At 40.4% G+C, this 24,715-nt stretch overlaps 1 long non-coding RNA gene across 2 annotated transcripts in view; it reads right to left on the bottom strand.

The window, feature by feature from the left end:
* LOC116280353 (uncharacterized) overlaps positions 1–24,715 on the bottom strand; it is a 103,077-nt gene that overhangs the window by 29,521 nt on the left and 48,841 nt on the right. The gene's annotated exons all lie outside the window — the stretch shown is intronic.

The following is a 24,715-nucleotide window of genomic DNA, read 5'->3' as shown; positions in this document are numbered from 1 at the left end:
CTGTTTGTTTACCTGTCTCTCTCTCCCACAAAACTGTGAGCTCTTAGAAAACAAGGTTGGCTTGATCTCTTGCATCACGAGGACCTAGGGCAGGGCTAAACACATAGTATTTCATAGTTGTTTGTTGATTCAAAAAATAAAGAATGAATGGATAGATGGATGAATGAGTTTCAAAGGGAAGTGACAGCAGCAATGACTTTAGTATGGATTAGGACAAGTATTAATTAGGGAAAACCCAAAGCTAATCATCTAAAAACACTGGTGCTTAAGTCCAGTCCCTTGCTATTTCTTCTACAACTCTGCGAATTTTGCATGTGTCCCATCTCCGCTCTTTCCCCCTTTCTTCTCCTCTTTCTCTCTCTCTCTCCCCCTCTCCCCTCACTCCCTCTCCTTCTTTTAAATGCTTATAATATAGACCTAAAATCATACATGTAATATTTTCATTTGTTGTAATATATGATTCAGATATAAATAATGTTCCCCATTCTTAATTTCAAAATACAGTAGATGGAACATTTTTGTAATGTCTAAAAATAAGATCCAAAACAAAAGCACCCACAACTCTCTCCCTTGAATTAACAGCATACAGTAAATTGATTTTTTCTTTTCTTTTTTTTTGGTGAGTCAGTGATTATCAATAAGGAAAAGATTACCCAGCTTTGTTCAATGGTAGCAATTAACACAATTTTAGCACCTACTAAGTATCCAGCAATGCATTAGTCACAAATATGTAATAATTAGTCACATAATATAAATAATTATATATTAACAATCATGTATCTTCCATCTGCTTATTTACATTTATAGGGAGACAACTGAGGCTCAGAAAGTTTAAGTGACTGTCCCAACACTACCCAGTAAGGAAGAGGAGGAGATAAGATTCAAATTCAAGACCCATACTTTTTCAGCTGATTAAACATTTTCTTACATGAAACCAAAGAGGTCATGTTGGTAGGAGAAAGGAAGAGGAAATTCCCCTAGCTAAAAACGAAAAGGATCAAGGAACACTTTTTCAAGGAGAACACCAAGGTTACTTGGCCATGATTTTGTAATCACGGGTGCAGAGACTGCATGCTGACGCTTCCTATGATTCAGCTCTGCCGTCTTACTCGGCTCTTTACAAAATTAAACCACATTTTAGAAAAGGAAACAATACCAGACTGATAATAATTTCTGTTTAAAATCTGATCATTTAAAACAAAGGTGAAAACCGATGGAATGACATAGATTTTTATCTTCACTTCTAGTCACAGAAATGTTGACTGTGAAAAAAGTCTGAATTCGAAATTCCAGAAACAAAACTTTCTTTGCTGGCTCTGGAGGTTTCTCATATTGTTTCACAACCTACACTCTCCACGCCCCCACTCTCATGAGTCGGCTTCCTCTTCCTCCCTCAGTCCATGACATGAACCCAAAGCCACACTACAGGGAGGGGGCCAGCAGAGAGGAGCCCAAGAGTCCTTCTCCGCATGTGGCGCTTATGAAAATCTCTAAATACCACCTCCTTGTGATCCTCTGAAGCTGCTCTGGGCTGAGCAAGAGAGAGAAGGAAACCAGGCAGGATGTTAGCCCCGCTTGGGTTCTGAGAATTGCTACTTGGCTATAGTTTTCTCTGGCTTGAACCATAGCAGCAGGCAAGGTGGAAAGTGTAAGAAAAGAAAGTGCAATTGATGTTCCTGGGGAAGTCATCAGAGTGAAACCTGGTGGGGTCTGTGGGAACCTCAGCTCTGGTCAAGGGCAAGTTGGCCTGTTGAGGGAGGCTGCCGGGCCTGCCCTCTGTCCAGACTCTGGGGAATCTTGTAGCATCAGCATTCTTCTCACACACCTAATTAGCTTTCTATTGCATTTTACACCTCCATTCCTAAGAAGTCACATGTCCCATTAAACGTGACTCCTTCCCAAGGCCAATCCTAAGCCTCTACTCCTCTGGGCTACATCGTGACAAAGTTTTAGAGCTAATACACTATTGTGGCTGAACATGGGCTATCGATTTAGACAGATCTGAATTCAAATTCTGGGTCTGTCTTGCCATCTATGAGCCTTTCAGCAAGTAACAATCTTTCTTTGTGTCATTCTCTTCTTTGACTTCTCTGTGAGACTAACTCCCTCATCTATGTTTCCAGTCCCTACTTCTAACATAGCCAACTGCCTGCTAAACATTTTCACTTGGAAGTTCCTTCCCCGCCTCAAAAATGACATTCCCCATATCCTCTGTACTGTTCTTTCTCTCTGATAATGGAACCACCAGTCACTGAGATCCATGTTTAACTTCCTATATTGAATTAGGACACAAACCCTATTGATTCTTCTTCCATAGCTCTCTATAGGCCAATTCTTCCTTCCTCATAGGTTCTGGTCAGTTCATGACATTTTATTCCATTACATGTGTATTCTTGGAAAATTAGCCTCTATTCCAAAGCTAGAAAAATTCTTTTCGAAATCACCTTGAACAAAATACCCTTCCACCACCACCTCCACCATCACTGAAAAACCATCAACAGCCTTCCAACTGGGAGAAGGGTACATACACTCCTTGTCCTGGAGCTCAAGGTTCTTCACATATGGGCTCAGCTTCTCCCAGCTTCATCTCCCAGGGCTCCTCACCTAAGGCCTCTGCTCTCATCAAACCATTTCATTCAACATGCATTCATGCCATTCAACAAATACCTGGAGAATACCCATGTTGAGCCAAGTATTAGAGAAACAGGAGGTGAATAAACAGACTCAGCCTCTCCATAGTACAACAGACAGATTTTAGACATGTAAACACATGTATCATGACAAACTGAACTCCTGGTTAAACACGACTGACCACAGCATTTATGTTGTTTCCTTCCTTCAATGAGATGAACAGCAACAACAACAATAAACTGTTTACAGTATAATTAAACAACAAATTATAATGAAACTTTGGAAGACAGGATATAAATAGATGAGCAATGATCAATGAAGCAGAGTGGAGAAAATTTCAACCTTAAGGACGTGGAGAGGCATATACTGAACAAGATCAGCCACACACTCTATGAGACCACCTGCAAGGCAAGGCTCTCAGAGACCTGCTATTCTGCAGAAGCACGAGGCTGCTCATCTGGACACAGAGAGGACTAAGCTCTTAGGTTCCCTCTTGGCCCCTCAGAGCCTGACAGCCACCCTACAGGCAGAAGACAGGAGAGCTAGTGTCCGGAGAAGTTTGAAGCAGCTCCAGACTCATGTACATAAGGCACAGAGCAGAACAGAGATGAGGCATGGGGCTGAAGATGATCATGCCAGGGCACACCACCGTGACATTCCAGAACTCCATGGATAAAAAGATGATCCTAAAAGCTCCAGATGAGGGGTCGGGAGAGAGAAGAGGATTGCATACAAACAAACAGGAATCAGAAGAGAAGTCAGGGTTCTACCAGACATGCTAGAAGTGGGAAAATAAATGGAGAAAGCCTTCCAAGTTCTGAGGAAATAATGTATAACCCATTTCTTTGCTTATAGTATCAACAAACATAGGGGAAAGATATAGACATTTTCAGACATACGAAGGCTCAGAAAATTTACCTCCCATGCACACCCTCTTTTTTAGGAAGTTACTTGAGAACACCCTCCAGCTAAGCAAAGGAATAAAATAAGAAAGAGGAAGATGCAGAGACCCAAGAAATAAGGGGTCCAAAACAGGAAAGCAATGAAGGGAATTTCCAGGATGCCAGCACGGCAGGGCACAAAAAGAACAAGCTGTCTAGTCAGCACAGGGTGGAGGGCTCCAGGACAAGGGCTGCTAGAAAATAAAAAATGACACACATTAATATCTGATATAGTTTACCAATTAGAACAGGGGTTTGCAAACTCCAGCTCATGGACCAAATTCTCCCTGCCACTTACTTTTGTAAATAAAGCTTTACGGGCACACAGCCATGCTCATTCACTTACGTACTGCCCGCAGCTTGATTACTTATTGCCCATGACTGTTTCCTCTGTAACAGCTGAGTTGAGCAGTTGTGACAGAGACCGTCTAGACTGAAAAGCGTAAAATTTTTACTATAGGATCCTTTACAGAAAGAGTTTTGTCAATCCTTGATTTAAAAGGGAAAAAAAAACCTACCGATTTGATGGACTGTGTGAAAAAGAACAAATGTAAGGGAAAAAAGTCACACCAAATAGGGGTAAAGAGGCAACTGGTAACTCAGGAAATACAAAGTTGTACAAGAAAATAAATGATCATAGGAAACTACTTGAACTCTGCAGTGAACAATATTCGCATGATCATAAAAACATACACACTAATTCTCAGTTATCAAAAAATTATGATACAAATATCAAGGGAAGAGGAGGGAAGAAATGAAGAGATGTATAAAAGGTCTAAATTTTCATCTACTATAGCAGGAAGTCAACAGGAGTTGGACACTAAATCAATAGATAACAATATAAGTGTATTTGCTAGAAATACAGACACACATGCCATAAGAAATAGGTACAAAAGTTAAAAAGTGATTTGTCTGGTAAGCAGGACCAAATGAGGTAGAGATTCGTAAAAGGGCATTGCTATTTTCATTACAAACCTCTCAACACTGTTTTTTTAAAACTGCATATACATGTTATTTGATAAAGTGGCAATTAATTTTCAAAAACACACAATCTCAAAAACTACACAAGATAGTAGGCGTTAAGAAGCCACAAAAGAAGATGCCATGATAAAGAAAAATGGAAATGGATAAACTATATATTTACGTTAGTCTTCAGAAAAGTTGGTTCTAAGGAGATGACATTTAAATAGAGAACTTGTAAGTTATCTAGCCAGCCAGTTTAGGGGAAGGGGATTCCCAGGCAAAGAAGTAGCATGTGCAAAGACCCAGGGGTGACATCAAGCATGATGATTTAATGAACCTGAAGTGGATAGGACTGGCTGAGGGTAAGACTGTGGATATAGAAGTGTTCAGGAACAAACTAGCAAAGATAGCAAGAAAAAAAACATGATGCCACCATGAAGCATCCCAGAGGGACTGCTGAATCACTGGCTGATGACAACATCAGTGGAGTCATAAGAACATGTTGCAAAACTGAGACCAACGTTTGGGGCACATTTCTTCTTTTCATGATTTTTGCATAAAAAACAGACTCAAATCCACAACATAATAGAAGAAGTTACAGTACAGTCAGAGAGTTGAGCCAGATTTTATCTGTTTCCTTCAAGATGATGTGTCAGACTCATCCATAAAGTGAGGGGACTTCCCAATGTCCCTGCTGGCTTTTCAAGTGGCCTTTCTCAAGTAAACTCTTGCTCCCACACCTGCCTATTCCATCCTCTTATTCCCCTCCTGGAATTCTGCATGCAGGATTCCCTCCAATCTCTTCTCAGGCTCCCACTTCCCTCTCTTTAAGCAAATCTAAAGTCCTGGTCTTTGCCATCACTTGACTGACTTCCTAAGTGCCCTATTCTTTACCCTCTCATAATTCTTCCCCGAATGTCTCAAAACAAATTTGGATCTTCCAAGGAAGGACCCAATAGAAGCTTTCTCCTGACTTTTATGAAGAAAATGGACTCCAGGAAAAGAAACTATTTTCGCCAACATCAAGAAACAAGCTGATGGAAGAACCAGGGTCATAATGCAAATTATACCACTTTTTATTTGTGAGGTCCTCCCTTGAAAACTCTCCAGGAAAAACAAAGCAAAACAAAACAAAATTACTACACACCTGCGGGCAGGAGCCTGAGATTATGGAATTCCAAGAAGTGAATTTTCCTTTTCCCCTCTCTATTAATAGAAGATTTTCCCTCTATTAAAGGACTTGTGACTGGAAATTGACACAACACTGTAAAATGACGATAACTCAATAAAAAATGTTTTAAAAAAAAAGGACTTGTGATTAATATTTGGGAAAACTTGTTCTAATTACATTTTACAATTCACGCCCTTGGGTTACCATGTACCCAGATTTAATTATTTTTGTGAAACAGCAGTTATTCTCTGCATATTAACTCTTGCTTCCTTTGGAAGAATCAGGAGGCCTCTACATTACTGCTGCAGGCATTTTCTTATAGGTCTTACTAAAGATTAATTACAAATTATCTTTATTGTACTGAGATAAGGCAGCACTTAACTGATAATGTGTGCTAAACGTTAATTTAGTCAATGGTTCTAAATTGTTTGGTCTCAGAACTTCTTAGCCTTCTAAAAATCAGACTCCAAAGCTTGCGTTTGTATGGGTTTATCTATAAATATTCCAAGAAATAAAAACTGATAAACTTTAAGAATCTTTACTTATTAATTTATTTTAAAATACCAATAATAAACTCATTGCATGTTAATATAAATGGCATTTTAATTTTTTTAAAACTACATATTTTTTAAAAGTACTAAGAAGAGTGGCATTGGTTTTGCATTTTTGGAAATCTCTTTCCTATCTGAATCAACATAAGACGGCTGGATTCTCACATCTGTTTCTTAATCCAGGTTATCTGTAGATAAAACACATCATGCAGCCTCTGGAAAACTCCACTTAACACTGATGAGAGAATGAGCTGGGAAAAGGCCAAAACGTCTTGGTATTGTGAAAATAGCTTTGACCTCATGGGCAGCGTAAAAGGGTTCCAGAGATCCTAAGTACTCCCTGGACCACATTTTGAGAATCGCTAGCTTAATTAAAATTTAAAAAGCAAAATATATTTATTTATTTAAACATTCGTGTTTTCACATGAGAGGTTTCACTTAATCTTCCCAACCAAGCAAGGAAAAGATATGTTTACATCCTATTACATATAGGAAGGTGTCTGTTAGTAAGGACATAGGTGAATTTGTTTTTTAAACAGTCAGGTGATTCAGCCATGACTCAGGGTCTACAGGACTGTTGGTAGACAACAAATGGCCAAAGTGATGTCACTCGAAGTGCCTACTTACCTTAATAAGTTGTTCAACCTGTTCTTAAATAGCCATTTGTGGGCAATTTATTTGGATCCGTCATTCATTCAATAGCTTATCTCAGTTTTATTTCATCTGTCTAGAGTATAGATTGCTGTTTAAGGAAGCAGGGTATCTTATTTTGGTGACAATTTTGGGGGGAAAGCAACGCCCTTAACCTGGCATCGGCTGAGCAAAATAACAATCATAGTAAGAATCAGCTGAGCAAACATGGATTTGCACTTTGCTGAGTGCTGGAGTTGAGGAGGAAGAAGAGGATCACAGCAAGAAACAACGTGTTTGGTATAAGGACTGAGGTTGTGCATCAAGATGAACTGGCTTCCAACTCCTTTCTGCCACTTACTAACTGTATGACCCGGGCAAGTCACAGGATTCTGTTAACTTCAGTATCTTCATTGGTAAAATGAGGATGAGAATGCCAGTGTCCCAGGGTTTGGGGGAAGTTCCTACAGGATAAAGCATGCAAAGTACCAATCATCGATCCTGAAACATAGTGAGAACTCCAAAAATGGCAGCTGTGATGATGTGGACCACAGTAATGAGGATGCAGCAAAATCCTGATGTTGGCACAGCCAGTTGATTCCAAGACTCACAGAGAAGCTTCTATGTAGAAGCTACAGCTTCCCTTCTCCTCACTTTCTCCAGCCACAAGAGCCATCTTCCAGATCCTCAACGATGCCAGACTCCTCCCAGCTTCAAGGCTTTCCTAAATGCTATTCCCTCTGCCCAGAAGCACTCTAAAGCACTCCAAAGTTATAGTCACCCAGTCTGTCATGTATGTTCCATAGCTAGACTCTCCAGGTTTTCCAGACAAGCCATAAACAGCTGGAATGGTTTTAACACCCCAGGCCAGGCTCCTCAAGGATATGTGCTTGGTGCCAACTAAGCAGTTTACCCAGAAAATGTGCACCTGAGATTCACTTTTCCTAGACTGCCTGTCGTTTTTCTGTTTTTGTTTTCCTCTCCCTCTCTTCTTTCTCTTTTATAAATCCTATTTGGGAACTTTGTTAATTAAAATGATTTCTTTCTTTTATCTACAAACAAACAGTATGCTGATAATTCACGAAGTTTCTCTGCACAATTCTTTGACGTTGCTCAGAAAGTGATGGGCCTACTAAAATTCTGTAATGAGCCCAAGTTCACACAGGTTACAGAAATGATAGCTATGCTTTCCTCCTCCCCACCAAATCCACAAGCTAGAAATGAGCAGACTGCAATTCACTTTGCTCTCAAGACTCTCTTTTATTTCACTGAAGGCTCTTGGCTTTATTCCAACATACCAAAAATTAGTCTGGAAAGGGAGCAAGTAACAGCACATTTTAGACCACAGCCATCATTTCAAAGATAAATAATTCCTGTTAAATTAATAAAACCACAAGAGAGAGAACTGAATCTCCACAGTGTCTTCCACAGTGATTTTCTGATCACTGCCTCACACTTTCCCCCTTGGAGCTATCAGCCTTGTCCTGCTAGGTTATGTTTCTAAACACAGCTCCAAATTTGACATTTTTCTCAAAAATGTCCAGTGTCCCACAACTTCACTGCCCATAGCCTAAAACCCCAGCTCCTCACCCTGCATCCTTCTGTGATCTGGCTGCATTCCACTTTACCAAACTTCTTTCTCTCTCTACTCCTCCATCTCTACCTATAAATGCCAGATGGCCCACTGCAAAACTCTCTTGATGAACAAAGCAATAATGTATTGATTTATACTCAGACACAAGTTTCTTATGTCCTTGGTACACAGACCAGCTACTTTGAATAATGCTGCCTAATATAGTTCTCTTTCCCTGGAATGCCTCTCCATCATCAATATCTAAGATCTATCTATCCTTTAAAGCCCCACTCAAATGCTCCATCTCTAGGAAGTCTTCCCTATTCATCTCCACTGAAAGTGATCTCATTGGTGCTCCCTCTTACACTACTTAAATCACATCTTGTATTAGCATTCTATATTCCCAACATCCTAACTCTTCCAGTAGGCTACTTGATGGAAGGGCTATGCCTTGTATGCCTCTATATCCACGCCCCTCTTCCCCATACTCTGTACAGGTCCTGGCATATAATAAGTGTCAGCTGATGGCCTTAAGCAAACAAATAGATAAACAGATCAAGTCTGATCATGACACCCTCCTGCCTAAACTCCTTTGACGGCTTCCACTGCACTCAGACGAAATCCAAACTCCCTAACAGCAGCTGTAAAGCCAAGGGTGGCTGTCCCTGTTCACTTCTGCAGCCTCATCTGGCACTACCTGTCCTTTACCTTTACAGATACTTCTCGCCCCTACATGTCCCTTAAACACATAAAATTCTTTCTGGCCTTGAGCCTTCATACATGCTCTTCCCTCTGCCTAAAACCCACTTCCTCCCATTAATTTCCTGGTCAATTTCTGACATTTCAGGTTTCAACTTAAAACCCACATCCTCAAAAAGACCCTCTTAGATATCAGTCAGGGCCCTGGCAGGAAACAGGTGTCACATACCAAGTAGGGTCAAATGATAATAAAGGGGCTATATACAAAGGTTATGAGCACGGTTTCAGGACACCAACAGGAGATAACACAGCACCCCATGGCCAGCAACAGCAGGGATCCATTACCTCATCCAGGCCTGAAGCAGGAAGGGGCAGGGGGAACATGTACCAGAACCTGCAGAGAAAAGGTGTTAAGAAGAAGCCGACCTTAAAGTATTGGTGGCTATCACTAGAGGGTCACAACTAAGCAGGGAGATGTGGTAAAGAATGAACTAGGGAAGTAAAACCCCAGCCTCATTCTTCTCCCAACATCCCGAAGGCCAATCCCCAACCGGGAGCAGAGGAGCCCTTTATGGCAGTCCATGCAGGCCAGCTTCCCAGGAAGAAAGGAAAATGGTGGGAAGAAGGATGACAGGGTAAACAAGCTATCCTGCACACCATCCACTCTCACGCAGACCTTCCAGTTATTCTGCCTGATAGCAATCTGTTTCTTTTTCTTCCTAGCATTCAACAAAATTTTCACTTTTGTATCTTTTTGCTGAATGTCTATACGCACTTTCAGATGGTAAATTCCATGGCCATGTAAATTCCACGTGCTTATTGCAGCATTCCCAAGTATAGGAGGTGCTGAATAAACACTTGCTAGTTGATGTGTGAACACATGCATCAGTCAGAGACACAGCAGCACATATAATTATGCACGTACACATCTCAGTTTCAAAGGCAGACACCTCCTCTACAGAATTAAGAAATGCCAGGAAATTTCACCTCAAAGTCAATTCAATGAAAACAAAATGCTGCCTAGCATAGAAAATCACTCTAACTTCAAAAAGAGCTGAGCATTTTCTAAGAAGAACAGAAAAAAAATGTCCTTCCTATTAACTTGTTGTGAAAACAGTCTGAGCTGGACTAGATAAGCTATCACTGTATTATACAAAATTGTTACCATCCCCAATTCACACTGCAGGCTGAAATAAGGACAAGTGGAAGTACTCCTCCTTGAACTCTTTCTCCTCAGTAAAACCTCAGTACCTCCCATACCCAACTTGATAGCTCCAAAAGAAAGAAAGTGCTAGTAAACCCCAAATTCCCTCCTTCTGGTCTTGGGGTTTTCTTCATCTTCCAAAAGTCTAGATTTCTCTGGGCTTTTCTGGTCACATTATGAAGAATACAGACAAAAGTCTGGTTCTACCTACGACCTGGTAAGTGTATTTCACTGACAGCTGAATCTCACACCCAAATACAAACATCCATGTTTGCTTCTTTGCTTCTCCCCTCTGTCTCTCAACACATTCATGCTTTGATGAGAAGGAGGGAAGCCTTTTTCCCTGTAACATTCTGGACAACATGATTCCAAACACTTCATCTTTCTTTCAGGTCCTCAAATGAGTCATGTGCCTTGTTCCGTCCAACCACAGGACTCTTGTATTTGAGGCTCCCTTTTCCTGGAAGATGCACCCCTCTTTTCTCCAACTGGTTCTATAAAAATGGGCTAATATTAATACCTAGGTCATAAAGTAGTTGTGAGGAGTAATTGAGATAATAAGATAACTGAGATCATACATGTAAAGCATGTAAAACAGCACCTGGCAAATAGTAAGATCTCAGTAAGCGTTATCATCATCATTATTTCCAAATTACCCTTCTAATCTCTAATCAAATATTACTTGCCCCAGGAAGATTTTATGTCCCCCCAAATGAGACTGAATGCCCCAGTGATGTCCATTCACATGACTGGGGATCTTTCCTTCATAGCACTAATTATACTAATTAGTTATGATTCAAATAAGGTTGATCCTTGAACAATGAGGGGGTTAGGGCATCAACCCTTGAAAATCCGAGGACAACATGTAGTCTTGCCCTTCATGTCCTGGGTCTTGGCAGAGAATGTCAGAAGGTCTCCATTATGGACAGAATGTGTGTGTCCTCCCAAAATTCATATGTTGAAGTCCTAACCCTCAATGTGATGATACTTGGAGATGGGGCCACTGGAGGTATTTAGATTTAGATGGTGGTAGGTACTCATGATGGGATTAGTGCTCTTATAAGAAGCAAACAGAGAGCTCGTTCTCTTTCTCCCTATCACGTGAGGCATAGCAAGAAGGCAGTCATCTGCAATACAGGGAAGGTGCTCTCATCAGAGCCCAGCCTTGGTGGCATCCTGATCTTTGACTTCCCAAGAGTTGTAAGAAGTAAATGTTGTTTAGGCCACCTAGCCTACGGTGTTTTGTTACAGCAGCCAGAGCAGACTAATATGTTCTCCTCTGGAGGGCAGAAGTGGAGGTGGCGGATTCTCTGCTGTATTCATGAGGCCCTTGGTCCTATTCATACAGTTTCCTATACAATTGTTAAAACAAACTGTTAAAGCACAGTTCTGAGAGTGTGTGCAAGAAAACGCTTTATGTTCATCACACTTTTCTTCCTGTATATGCAGGAAGACTGCATTTCTCAGCCTCTTCTGTACTTAGATTGGGGTCCTATGACTGAATTCTGGCCAAGAGATTTGCAGGAAGTAATGACCTAAGCCACTTCTAGGCCTGACCCATAAATAGTCCATGTGCCATCGTCTAATACTGTCTTCTCTCTCCATGGTCACCTGGGAGGCCACAAGGGTTAGCTGTCGCCCACTAGACTTCACAGAAGTGAGAAATAAATTTGAATTTTATTAAGTGTCTGATAGCTCAGGGCTAACTTGTTACTGCTGCATATCCTAGTAGTATCCTGACTCATACAAAGAGGCAGAGTAGAACACTAGAAAAAGAAATGAAGAAACCTAGAGTTCGAGGCCTGATTCTATCATCAGCTTATGAGGTAACATTGGAAATTCACCTGTCTAGCTCTGAATTTTCTCATCCATGTTACTCAAACATGAATAGATCACTATGGTGATGATCCTTAATTTTGCATATGACCTGGAAACTTCACTCAGTACTTCACTATGGTCCTCTCTCCCACACATGCACACAGCTCTAAAAGCAGTGGTAAATCACATTGTTTTACTGAAGAATTTGTTGGGTGATAACAAAATGGATTATACCAAAAGAGTGACCATATGTGTTATAGTTTGGCTAGGACAGTGTACATTTAGCTTTATTGTTCTAGCGTAATTACTAATACAAGAGCCACCTTTGCCTCTTAGGCATCATGGTTTAAATAATAAATCACAGGGCAAACTAGTTATATCTCACACAACATATAGCAACTCTTTCCAGACATCTCTCTGTTCACACTATTATTCTCCTTTCCCCTTGAGACTCCACCATCCCCCACACATCTTCCCTACAGTACTTTATCAGATTCTCCACATCCAGCTCAGTAGCTAAGAAGGAACTCAAGAGAAATATGTCAGCTCGTACCTTCTCATCATATTTCAGTGTTTCAACTAGCCGCAGAGCTCTACCCTCCCTGCAAGGGGACTAGATTGTTATAGACTTCATGGTGATCTTGTGTTCTCAGATACAAAAGCAAATTAGGCATATGAGTAAAGGTTTTAAAAAATGCATTCCCTTCTTCCATGGGAATGCGACTATGTGTTAATCTCAAAGCACTACCTCCTGACAAAGGTGGAAAGGCACTGCGAATGGGAAAAACAACTGCTGATCGATAAACTGGGCAACTGTGAAAGAACTATGAATACCCAGCGGAAAGCCATAGATCTGAGCTTCTCACAGTGTGGGACCTGGAAGCTGTGAGAACAGATATTGGTTCCAATGGAACCTGAGGCTTTTAAACCAGAATGGCCCCTATACCCAACTCTGTAGTCTCATTACAAGGACAGCACCTGTGTTGTTGAGGGAAGGGGGAAAACAGCTCTTAAACTGTCGTGAAGATTCCCAGTGAAGAGGTACACTTAATGCTGCCTCTTGATATGCGGTGTTTCTTCTGTTGTATTCGAGGTGAAGGAGATCTCTGTGGTTGTGTAGGTTTGGTTATCTATCCTCGCTATTCAGAGTATGGCCCTTGGAGAGATAGCATCAGCATTACCCAGGACTTGTTAGAAATACAGTTAGCCCCACCTCAGACCTACTGAATTAGAATCGACACTTTTATAGATCCCCAGGCAACTCCTCTGCTTAATTAAAGTTTGAAAGGCAGTGGTATAGATGAACTCTGGACCAGAACCCATGGTTACACAGAATGGGCATAACTGTGGACACTGGACAATTTCTGCCGCTCTTAAGAAGCTCTTAGTCATTCCCGGATCAGATCAATATCCGTGCATATTTTCCCCTTGTTGTTTCCACTTTTTACTTGTAATTCTTTAATCACAACATTATGATGTTCTCCAGAGGACTCTGTAAGAGAGATGAGGTTCTTTTATTTTAACCTACAATTAATCAGTTAGCATTCAATCCCAATGCAGCAGGGGCTACAACTTCCACAATGTTTTAAAATGTATTAACTTTTATACAATGGAATACTATTCAGCCATAAAAATGACGACATAACGCCATTTGCAGCAACATGGATGCTCCTGGAGAATGTCATTCTAAGTGAAGTAAGCCAGAAAGAGAAAGAAAAATACCATATGAGATTGCTCATATGTGGAATCTGAAAAAAAAAAAAGAACATAAATACAAAACAGAAACAGAAGCAGACTCATAGACATAGGGTACAAACTTGTGGTTGCTGGGGAGAAGAGGGTGGGAAGGGACAGACTGGGAGTTCAAAATTTGTAGATGCTGACAGGCATAAGTAGAATAGATAGATAAGATTATACTGTGCAGCACAGGGAAACATACAAGATCTTGTGGTAGCTCACAGCGAAAAAGAATGTGACAATGAATGTATGTATATTCATGCATAACTGAAAAATTGTGCTCTACACTGGAAATTGACACAACATTGTAAATTGACTATAACTCAATAAAAAAATGTTAAAAAATGTATTAACTTTTAGGCTTTATTTCCTCTCCCCCAAAATGCTTATTATCAAGGTCTGTCACATCAAAGCAAGAAAAACAGGAAAGAAAGGCAAAGCCGTGTGGCCTCTGGGGTGAGATTTCCAACGGTCTCATGAAGTCTGGGAGAACTGGGCCAGTTTTGATCAGCCTGGATACTCCCAGGGGCATTCACAGGACCTCATGGGAGGAGCTCACTGCAGAGAGCACCTTGCCGAGCCACATCTGGGTTCTAGTCCTCTAAGTGCAAGGGAATCATCTTCCAAGGTTTTGCCAAACTGGCAGATGAGCCTCTGGTACTGATACCTTATTTATTCTCAGTTCCCATAGAAGATTTTCAGTTGGCCCAGTTATTTGTCAGAAAGCAACTTCACATATCAAGAAGAAAAGGGCACGAAGTGTATGTCAACCACTCTGTGGGCTGGTTTCAGAGGCAGGAATTTAATTTTATTTCTTATATATTCCATGTTCCCTTGAAAGATGTAATGAAAAATAGTACATGGTATTCAGAAAACAAAATAATAGATATTCTATGACCTATAGATTTAAAAAGAAAACAACAGTATAACATGCATTGGCATGATCCCAAGTATTATGTGTGGTCTCCTCTATGGATATGGATTATGGGTTGTTTCTAGTATCTTCTGTACAAAAAAGAAATACATATTTATTATAAACAATTTGGGGCAAAGAATACGTAACATAAAAAAAAGAAATAAATATACTTGGTAAAATTGCAGTTCGGAAGTTAAAACAAAGGAGTGCATAAGATCAAATGAGGCAAGAAAGAGGGAAAGAACTTGGGAGGAGAGAAAGAGGGAGATAAGAAAGGGAGAACAAACATCTTTGGGGATTTGCCTGGAGATGATGGAGGAAGAGTTTTGTTGCCTGGATATCCAGTGGTTTATTTAGCTAGATTAGTGTCTAACACGTCACGTCAACAGAAGAAAGGTTCATATCTTTTTAATAAATGTAAACAAAGTGCCCACTGTGTATCAGGAGGTGTTCTAAGGTGTTTTAAACACAATATCAAGCTTTTAACCACCCTACAGTGACAATGGTTGTTGTCGTATTCCTAATGAAAACAACTGAGACTTGGGGTGACTAAGCAGACCCCCTTTCAAAGGTTACAAGCATCTTACTGCGAATGCTCAACAAATGTTTGTTCTGAGGAGAAACAAAGGGGAGGGGGATTTGAAGTCAAGTCTGTGTTTCCAGCACACTTCTCTGAACCCTTCTCTAAACACCCACACTCCCTCGTAGCTTCACCATGGATGCATTTCCTAGAGAGGTGCCCCACTACCCATTTTTTCACACCTATTGTGTTCCCCTTCCTTGATTAGCCCCTCTGCAGATGCTCAAATTTCAGCATCTTCAGTCTGTCAGTAATCCCTTTCTTTGCACAGCTGAAAGTCTAATGTTAATAAGACTAGGTTAATTTGGTGCCACCACTATGGAAAACAGTATGGAGATTCCTTAAAAAACTAAAACTAAGAATAGAGTTACCATATGATCCAGCAATCCCACTCCTGGGCATATATCCAGAGAAAACTCCAATTCAAAAAGATACATGCACCCCAATGTTCATGGTGACACTATTTACAATAGCCAACACACAGAAGAAACTTAAAATGTCCACCAACAGATGACTGGATAAAGAAGATACAGTGTACATATATACAATGGAATGTTATTCAGCCATAAAAAAAAGAATGAAATAATGCCATTTGCAGCAACATGGATGGACATAGAGATTATCACACTAAGTGCAGTAAGTCAGACAGTGAAAGACAATTATCATACAATATCACTTATATGCGGAATCTAAAACGTGACACAAATGAACTTACTTACAAAACAGAAAAAGACTCACAGTCATAGAAAACAAACTATGGCTACCAAAGGGGAAAGGTAGGGGAAGGATAAACTAGGAGTTTGGGATTAGCAGATACACACTACTGTATACAGAACAGATAAACAACAAGGTCCTATTGTATAGCACAGGGAACTATATTCAATATCTTGTAATAACCTATGATAAAAAGATTATTAGTATATATATGCATGACTGAATCACCATGATGCACACCAGAAACTAACAAAACATTATAAATCAACTATACTTCAAAAAAAAAAAGGCAAGGTTAGGTTGAGACTTCTTTGTTCTCTTTCTCAGTAAAAATAACAGCCATGAAAAATGAATTGGTGCATTCTGTTGTGGTTCACATGTTTTCTCCTTTGCTTGGCCCTTCACAACTGAAAATACGCAGTATTGTATAGCTAAAGCATTCAAATTCAAATGTTCACTTTGAATAGTTTACTCCAGGGATAAATCGATTTTTACTTTAAAACCAAGACCCACTGAGCTTCAGATTTCGTAGAAATTGAAAAAAAAAAGTTAGCCCACTTTAAAGAGAAAAGTTCACTTCCTGATTTCACTCACATCAGGAAACAACACTTAAGGACATCATTCAGTGTCAACCTCCACCCTCAGTGAAGTCCATAAATGTAGCACAATCAGAACAGAGGCTAGACTTTACATGAAAAAAAGTTCGAATAACACAGAAATGAGCCACTCTTCTCTTTAAAACAGAACAGATCCTGAACTTCTGAAAAGTTTTGAAATTTCTGTTTCTCCCTCTCCACACTTTCCTTCTCCTTTTCTCCAAGTAACAGTTGTTCATCTAATTCTTCATTCACCAAGTATGCTCCAATGTTCTTAGACATCTATATGTCAGAGTTTCTCTCTGCTTCTATTTCTAGACGTGTGTAACGCACACACTTAAGAGGCAAGGACTCGGGTAGGGAGAGAGACAGGAATCTGGACAATGGAAGGCAGCAAGAGGGAAGGGGTCAGGGACCAAGCCTGGAATCTCCGTTCCAGCACAGGCTCATGTTTAGACTTCATTTATAAAAAATTTTAAATGGTGTTTTCCTCAATATTACATATCAATATTATGTATTTTAAGTGGATTTGTACTACAATGAGGTACCACTTCACAATGGTCAGAATGGCCATCATTAAAAAGTCCACAGACAACAGATGCTTGCAAGGGTATGGAGAAAAGGGAACCTCCTACACTGTTGGTGGGAATGTAATTGATATAGCCACTATGGAAAACAGTATGGAGATTCCTTCAAAAGCTAAAAATAGACTTACCATTTGATCCAGCAATCTCACTCCTGGGCATATACCCCAAGAAAACTCCAATTCAAAAAGACACCTGCACTCCAATGTTCATAGCAGCACATTTACAATAGCCAAGACATGGAAGCAACTTAAATGTCCATCAACAGATGACTGGACAAAGACAATGTGGTATACCCACACATATATATATATATATATATATATATATATATATATAATGGAGTATTACTCAGCCATGAAAAGAATGAAATAATGCCATTTGCAGCAACACGGATGGACAGAGATTATCATACTAAGTGCAGTAAGTCAGACAGCAAAAGACAAGTATCATATGATATCACTTATATGTGGAATCTAAAAAATGATACAAATGAACTTATGTACAAAACAGAAACTCACAGACATAGAAAACAGACTTATGGTTACCAAAGGGAAAGAGGGGAGGTATAAATTAGGAGTTTGGGATTAGCAGATACAAACTACTATACATAAAATAGATAAACAACAAGGTCCTACTGTAAAGCACAGGGAACTATATTCAATAGCTTGTAATAACTTATAACGAAAAAATATGAAAATGAATGTATATATATGTATGTATATGTGTGTGTGTGTGTGTGTGTATATATATATATATAACTGAATCAATATGCTATATACCAGAAACTAACATAACATTGTAAATCAACTATACTTCAATAAAAAAAAAGGTAAAAATTAAAAATGAAATGGATTTGTTAGGTAGACGTGTAGTTTAAACAATTATTGGGAGCCTGCTAGGTGAGGACACGTGCAAGTAATTTCCTCCAGGGACATGCTATGTTCTCAAGGTGACTACAGTGTACTGGGGGGAAAGAGCCCTAGGCAACTAGAGTACAGGTAATACAATCGCATAGTGTTTACAGCAACTTGCTCTGTCAGCATATAGACTTGTGTTGGAATGCAAGCTCCATCACTGATTGACAGTAAAATCTCGGAAAAGCCATCTGGCAGCTCCAAGCTTAACTTTCCTTATCGTAGCCAAATAGGAATAACAGTACTCACGGGGTAACTGTCAAAATTGGTGAGATTATCAACATAATATGCATGGCACACAACATGAGCTCTTTAAATGTAGGTGGTGGTTGTAATCATAAAATAATTATTATTACTCTCATCATTATTGATTGGAGGTAGAAGTATGCTATAGGAAGCCCTACAGGGTTTTCTAGTCCTTCACTTCTCCTGGAAGACCCTAGAAGCTGGGAAAGTGATGTTCTTTTTTTTTTCTGGAACCTCTCACTTTATGAGTATTTACTTATAATTAGTTCTGCTTCACTGAAAAATCATAAAACAATACTTTTTTTCAAATAATACAGTATTTTCGCTTGTTAAAATGGCTCTTATCCTTTTTCATTGCAATGTCATACTTTAAATTCATAGATGACAATCATTTGCCCTTTCAGAATATGTTATACAGATTTTCCTCAATGTAGGGTGGAATTCTGTCCTGATAAACCCATTGTAAATTGGAAGTGCTTTTTTATAATTTGAAAGACAAAAATATATTTAATACAATTAACTTATAGAACAGTGTAGGTTAGCCTAGCCTACCTTTAACATGCTCAAAACACTTACATTAGCCTATAGTTGGGTAAAATCGTCTAACACAAAGTCTATTTTATAATAAATGCTGAATATCTTGTGTAATTTATTGAAAATTATACCGAAAGTGAAAAACAGAATGGTTGTATGGGTACAGAATGGCTATTTCCCCCTTGTGATCTTGTGCCTCCCTGGGAGCTGTGGCTCGCTGCCGTTGTCCAGCATCAGGAAGGAGCATCATACCACATGTCACTCACTAGGGAAAAGATCAAAATTCAAAACTCGAAGTTCTACTGAATTTGTAACTCCTATGCATCATCGTCAGGTTCGAAAATTTTAAGTCAAACTATCGTTAAGTCAGAGACTGTCTATATTTCATAGCACCTGTATAAGCAACAAAGGGTCCGTTTCTCCTTTTGAACTCAGCTGCTTTTTACGATCAGAGTTATCCAACCCTATGTGTTTTCTTCTTTGCCCTGGTTACCAGGAAGCTCAGGATTATATATGTTGTGCTCAGTGGCTGAAGCTGGCATCAGCCAGGGTTCCTTAATCCATTCACTTTACACTCTATCTTGGTATCTTGACTCCCACTTCTTGCCTTGTTTTAGTGGCTTCAGTTCTTAAATATCTGTGCATTTATTCTAAGTTGCCTCAAAACATTTTTTATTGAAGTACAGTCAATTACAACATTTCAATCTCTGGTGGAAAGCACAATGTCCCACTCTTGCAATATACACACATATATTAGTTCTCATATTTTTTCCATTAAAGGTTATTACAAGATATTGAGCATAGTTCCCTATACTATACAAAGAAACTTTTTTAAAATCTATTTTTAACATTTGTAAATATCAAACTCCCAAATTTATCCCTTCCCACCCCCTTTCCCCAGTAACCATAAGATTGTTTACTAAGTCTGAAAGTGTGTTTCTGTTTTGTAAATGACTTCACAGTGTCCTTTTTTTTTCAGATTCTACAGATGAGTGATATCATATGGTATTTTTCTTTCTCTTTTTGGCTTACTTCACTTAGAATGACGATCTCTAGGTCCATCCATGTTGCTGCAAATGGCATTATTTTATTCTTTTTATGGCAGAGTAGTATTCCATTGTATAAATATACCACAACTTCTTTAGCCAGTCATCTGCCGATGGACATTTAGGTTACTTCCATGTCTTGCCTACTGTAAACAGTGCTGCTATGAACATTGCAGTGCACGTATCCTTTCGCATTAGACTTCCTTCCAGATATATACCCAGAAGTGGGATTGCTGGATCATATGGTAAGTCTGTTTTTAGTTTTTTGAAGAATCTCCATACTCAAAACCTTTTTAAAGTAGGCAGGAATAATATGTGTGTAATCATATATATACATATATGTATATTGCATATTATTTATAAACACACACATATCCAATATTGAAGGTATATCTATCTATTTATTTCCCAGGTGTCTTCTGACACACCTCGCTCTCAGTTCCCGTGAAGGCATGACTTAGTAATGTAAACACAGTGAAGATTTTTATAGAAGAGTCTTATGAAACACATTTCTGTTCTTTTCTCCAGATCCAGTCTTTGGTTATTCTGCCTTGAGTTTATTTTAATACACTAAACTAGGGATCAACAAACTTATCCAGTAAAGGATTAGATAGTAATATTTTAGACTTTATGGGCCAAGTCTCTGTTGAAGCTACTTAACTCTGCCACTGCAATGCAAGCACAGCCACAGACAGTGCATAAACGAATGTTTCAATAAATCCGTATTTATAAAAACAGGTGGTGGGCTGGATTTTGCTGGTGACCACAGTTTGCTGACCCAGCCCTAAATCTTTCCCCACTGTATCTGTCATCACTGGATCCTCTCAGGGAAGTGTCACTCTGGCCAACTCCAATCTATCCCCATTAGTCCGCCTTAATAAAACAGAGGCCTCTACAGTTAACATGACAGGACCCTCCTTCCTCAGCAGGCAGTTTCACTGCATGTTTTATTGCTTGAAAATACCCTGGGGAGTAGGTCCTCTCACACAGACCAATAGTTTTTAAATATTTATTTCTACCACATACACTGATCACAAAAGAACTTTGGGTAAATATAATAATTATATCTCCATCTACACAAGCAATAGTATTTTTGCAGCCTATATTTGAGGTTATATACCCATATTTGAGGTTAGAAAGAGGGCTCAATCAAGGGATAGGAAAAAGGAGTCTTCATGCCAACATTCCCCTCTTTATGAGCCTCAGTTTTCTCATCTGCACGATGGGGGTAGGATTTCACCTGCCCAAAGCCAGAGTCTGGACCAGATGATCCCTCACAGGTTCTTTCTGGAATTACTGACAGGTTATTTCCCTAAATCAGTATTTCCAAATGGTTTCAGGAATCAGAATTCCCCAAGGTGCTTGTTAAAACACAGATTACTAGACCTCAGCAGGAGTTTCTGATTCAGTAGGTCTTGGGTGGAGAATTTGCAGTGCCAACAAGTTCTGCTACTGCTGGTCCAAGGACCACACTTTGGGAACCATTAGTGGGCCTACATGATAGTCCCACATATGGGGAAGCAATGGCAGGGGACCGGTGTCCTACAGCTGGTTCCTTTTCATTTTTTCAAAATGGGGTTCCTTCTTAAAGGGATGAGAGATTGGTTCTGTTTGCCCACTGAATCTCAGGTGCTGCAGCCACACTTCAGCAACTAATTACAGGCTGAAAGGAGGCTGGTGGTGACTCTCACGGAGCCATGCTGGAACAGAAAAGCCAATGGATGAGCCATCTGGAGAAGGACAGGGAAAGGGAGGACCACTGAGAAGTGAGAGATAAATATGCTATCACACAATTCCTTTGTATGAGCCAAACTTCTAGAACTTTCTCTTTCCATAAACATAAAATCAACATGATCATTGACTACAGTTTGAACACACATAGGCCTAGAGCCAAGTAATGCAGGGTGAGGTGCAAGGAGTCAGAAGAAGGCTGGAAAAGTGCAGACTGCCCTCAGGGAAGTCTTAAGGGAAAGGCAAAATTCACATGTGTTCACACACTTGACAGACGTCAAGACAAGCAGATAATGAGATGCAGTGTTAGGTGGCATGAAGACAGAGGGCTCTGAAGTGAGGATATTGGTGGACTTGAGAGGTCTGGGCAGGCTTTCCTAGGGGACTGAGCTAGGCTGGCAGGGGCCCTGAGGGACAGAAAGGACCTGACGCAGTGGAAGAGTGAGGAGAACATGGCAAGAAGCCTGAGTGTGCCTTGAATATTAGCAGAGAGGGGATGAGAATGAGCGCAGGGACTTCAAAGCATGTCTCTATCCTCCCCCCTTAAAACTCCCTCAAGTCATTTCCATTTCTTTGCCTCAGTTTCCTAATTTGAGGATTGAGGGTTTTGAGCTAAGTCACAAATTCTGTTGCATCATGGAGAGACCCCAGGGCACTAAATGGTAAATGAGCAATCTGGGCTCAGCCCTTCTACTCATCCTGCCTCTGCTTCAGCCCAAGAGCTCCACTTTCTTGCACGTTTACACTCACTGTACAGTTTTGCTTCCAGAAAGGATTTGAAAATCACTCAACAAGAAACTCTGTAAAAGCTGAATAGAGAGGAGAAAGAAGCCAGTTAGCACAAAGGATGGGACCACGAGGTGGGCCGGGCTGGCTTCTGACACAGCTGACAGCAGAGGAGTTTAGATCAGTGAGGGTGAGAATTAGGGAACACTGATGGCTCATGAGTGGAGGGGTACCACAGGGAGAGGAGTGACACTGGGCCCACAAGTAGCCAGGGAAGCAAACTGATCTGAAAGTCTCAACTGCTCAGAAGGTTCTGAGCAAAAACAAAGGGTGATTTTCCCCCTTGTCAGCCTTCCCTCCTAGGACACTGTACTTTATGCAAAACGTGTAACTGTAAGACAAACATTTTTTTCCGCTGCCCTTCTGAGCCCCATGGGCCTTCAGGAAGACTTGCACTTCAAGCAAAGCCTTTTTATTTTTCAACACCCACAGCTTCCATTCAACAATCAGAAGTTTTCCACTTTCATCAAAGAGACTGCAAAGAGAGGCCAAGGAAACAGCTTGTTCTCAGCAGCTCTGGGCAGATTATAGAGCCCCCTGCTACCCACTCACTGCCCATGCCCATCACAGGACACAGCCTTCTTCCCAGATCAGCCAGGTGCACACCCCCCAAAACGCCAGCTTGCTTAATTCCCACCTCAGTAACAGATCAAATAAATGTGTGCATCCACTTCTTCTACAACTGAGCCCAACTTGGGATTGAGGGGGCTTCAGCTTCCTTGACTATAAAATGGGTACACTTCATACCACTCTATTTAGCCCAAGAAAACAACTTACCTCTTTGATCTCCAGAAATCTATTATTTTACAGATTCACTGGAAAGGAATATCCAGACCAATTCCTAGAGTGACCCAACTCAGGTGATGCTCAGCAGCTTGGGAGCTCTGCAAGGGTGGCAGTGGTAATTATCCAAGCTTGGTTTTGGACACAGGACACTTCCCTGGGAGGATCTGGGATTTCTGCTGGCTCTCAGAGATATATGGCAGCCAAAAAGTGAGCAGAAAGGGGAGGGGTGCTACAAAGAATTGGGTACTACCAAGTAAAGTTTTCAAAGAGCTACATCTGGAGGCACTGGTTATGCAGTGACACACTTTTTAAATGGTATTTTGAAGTGAATATCATTAACAACCATAGATGTGACCAGCTCTGCCCCATAGAGAATTCATATATTCTACCTAAATTCCAGACTATTTGGAATGTTTGACTAGAATGGTCTAACACCACCTGCCAAGTCTACTCCCATTCATGAAGTACTCTCACATCACTATCTCATTTGATCTTCACAGTAGCTGTCAGTGCCAATGGGGAAAAGAGAGGGGCACAAGGATTTGTACAAGGACCTAAGAGAGGGGCAGCATAAGGATTTATACAAGAATATAAGACCAGTAGGAGTAGGGCTGAGACAGGAACTCAGGTTTTCAGCCATCAAGTGCAATGACAGTTGAATGAGTTAGTGTGGGCTTGGGGTCCAGCCAGGTACAGCTACGCACCCAAGTTATCTCATTGATCAAATTTGTGACTTTGATTGTGACAGTTTTCATCCTCTCTGACCCTCAATTTTCCTATCTAAAAAAAATAAATATTACCTGCCTCAGAGGGCAAAGGTGAGGGTGAAGTGAGGCATTGTATACATGTCCTAGCACTGTGCCTGAGATAGGAGAGGTTCAACTATAGTAGTCGCGCACACACACACACACACACACAACATGCACCAAGCATGGTGAAGGCATTCCACACACCCACCACCCACAGGCAGCACATGCACACACCACACAGAACACCCCCCCACATTCTGTACCATACCACTTCCCTACCCCCACCCTCACTGCCAATTCCTTCCCCTTTTTCTGAGTTTTATGGCAGACACAAGTTTATCTGCAAATTTAACAGGTCCCAATACATTCTGCAGGAATTTTTGTTCAAAGTATCAGTGTTTCCAGATTCCTGCTCTCACACAGTATCTTTGAACCTGTCCCCAAATTTCATACTGCCATGAGCTTGTCCCCCTCTGGATAAAACTCCACATTTGTGGGTCCTTCCTTCCCAGATATCTGGTAGCACCAGTTCTCAGCAGGAGCCAATACTATCAACCCTTTCGAGTGATTCTAACATAGTTCAAGGAATCCAGTCCCCCCGAGACCCAGCAA

The sequence above is a fragment of the Vicugna pacos genome, chromosome 4 (assembly GCF_048564905.1).
Source record: "Vicugna pacos chromosome 4, VicPac4, whole genome shotgun sequence".
In the NCBI taxonomy this organism is placed as follows: domain Eukaryota; kingdom Metazoa; phylum Chordata; class Mammalia; order Artiodactyla; family Camelidae; genus Vicugna; species Vicugna pacos.
Note: the sequence above shows the minus strand (reverse complement) of the source record. Positions and strands in the feature narration are given on the sequence as shown.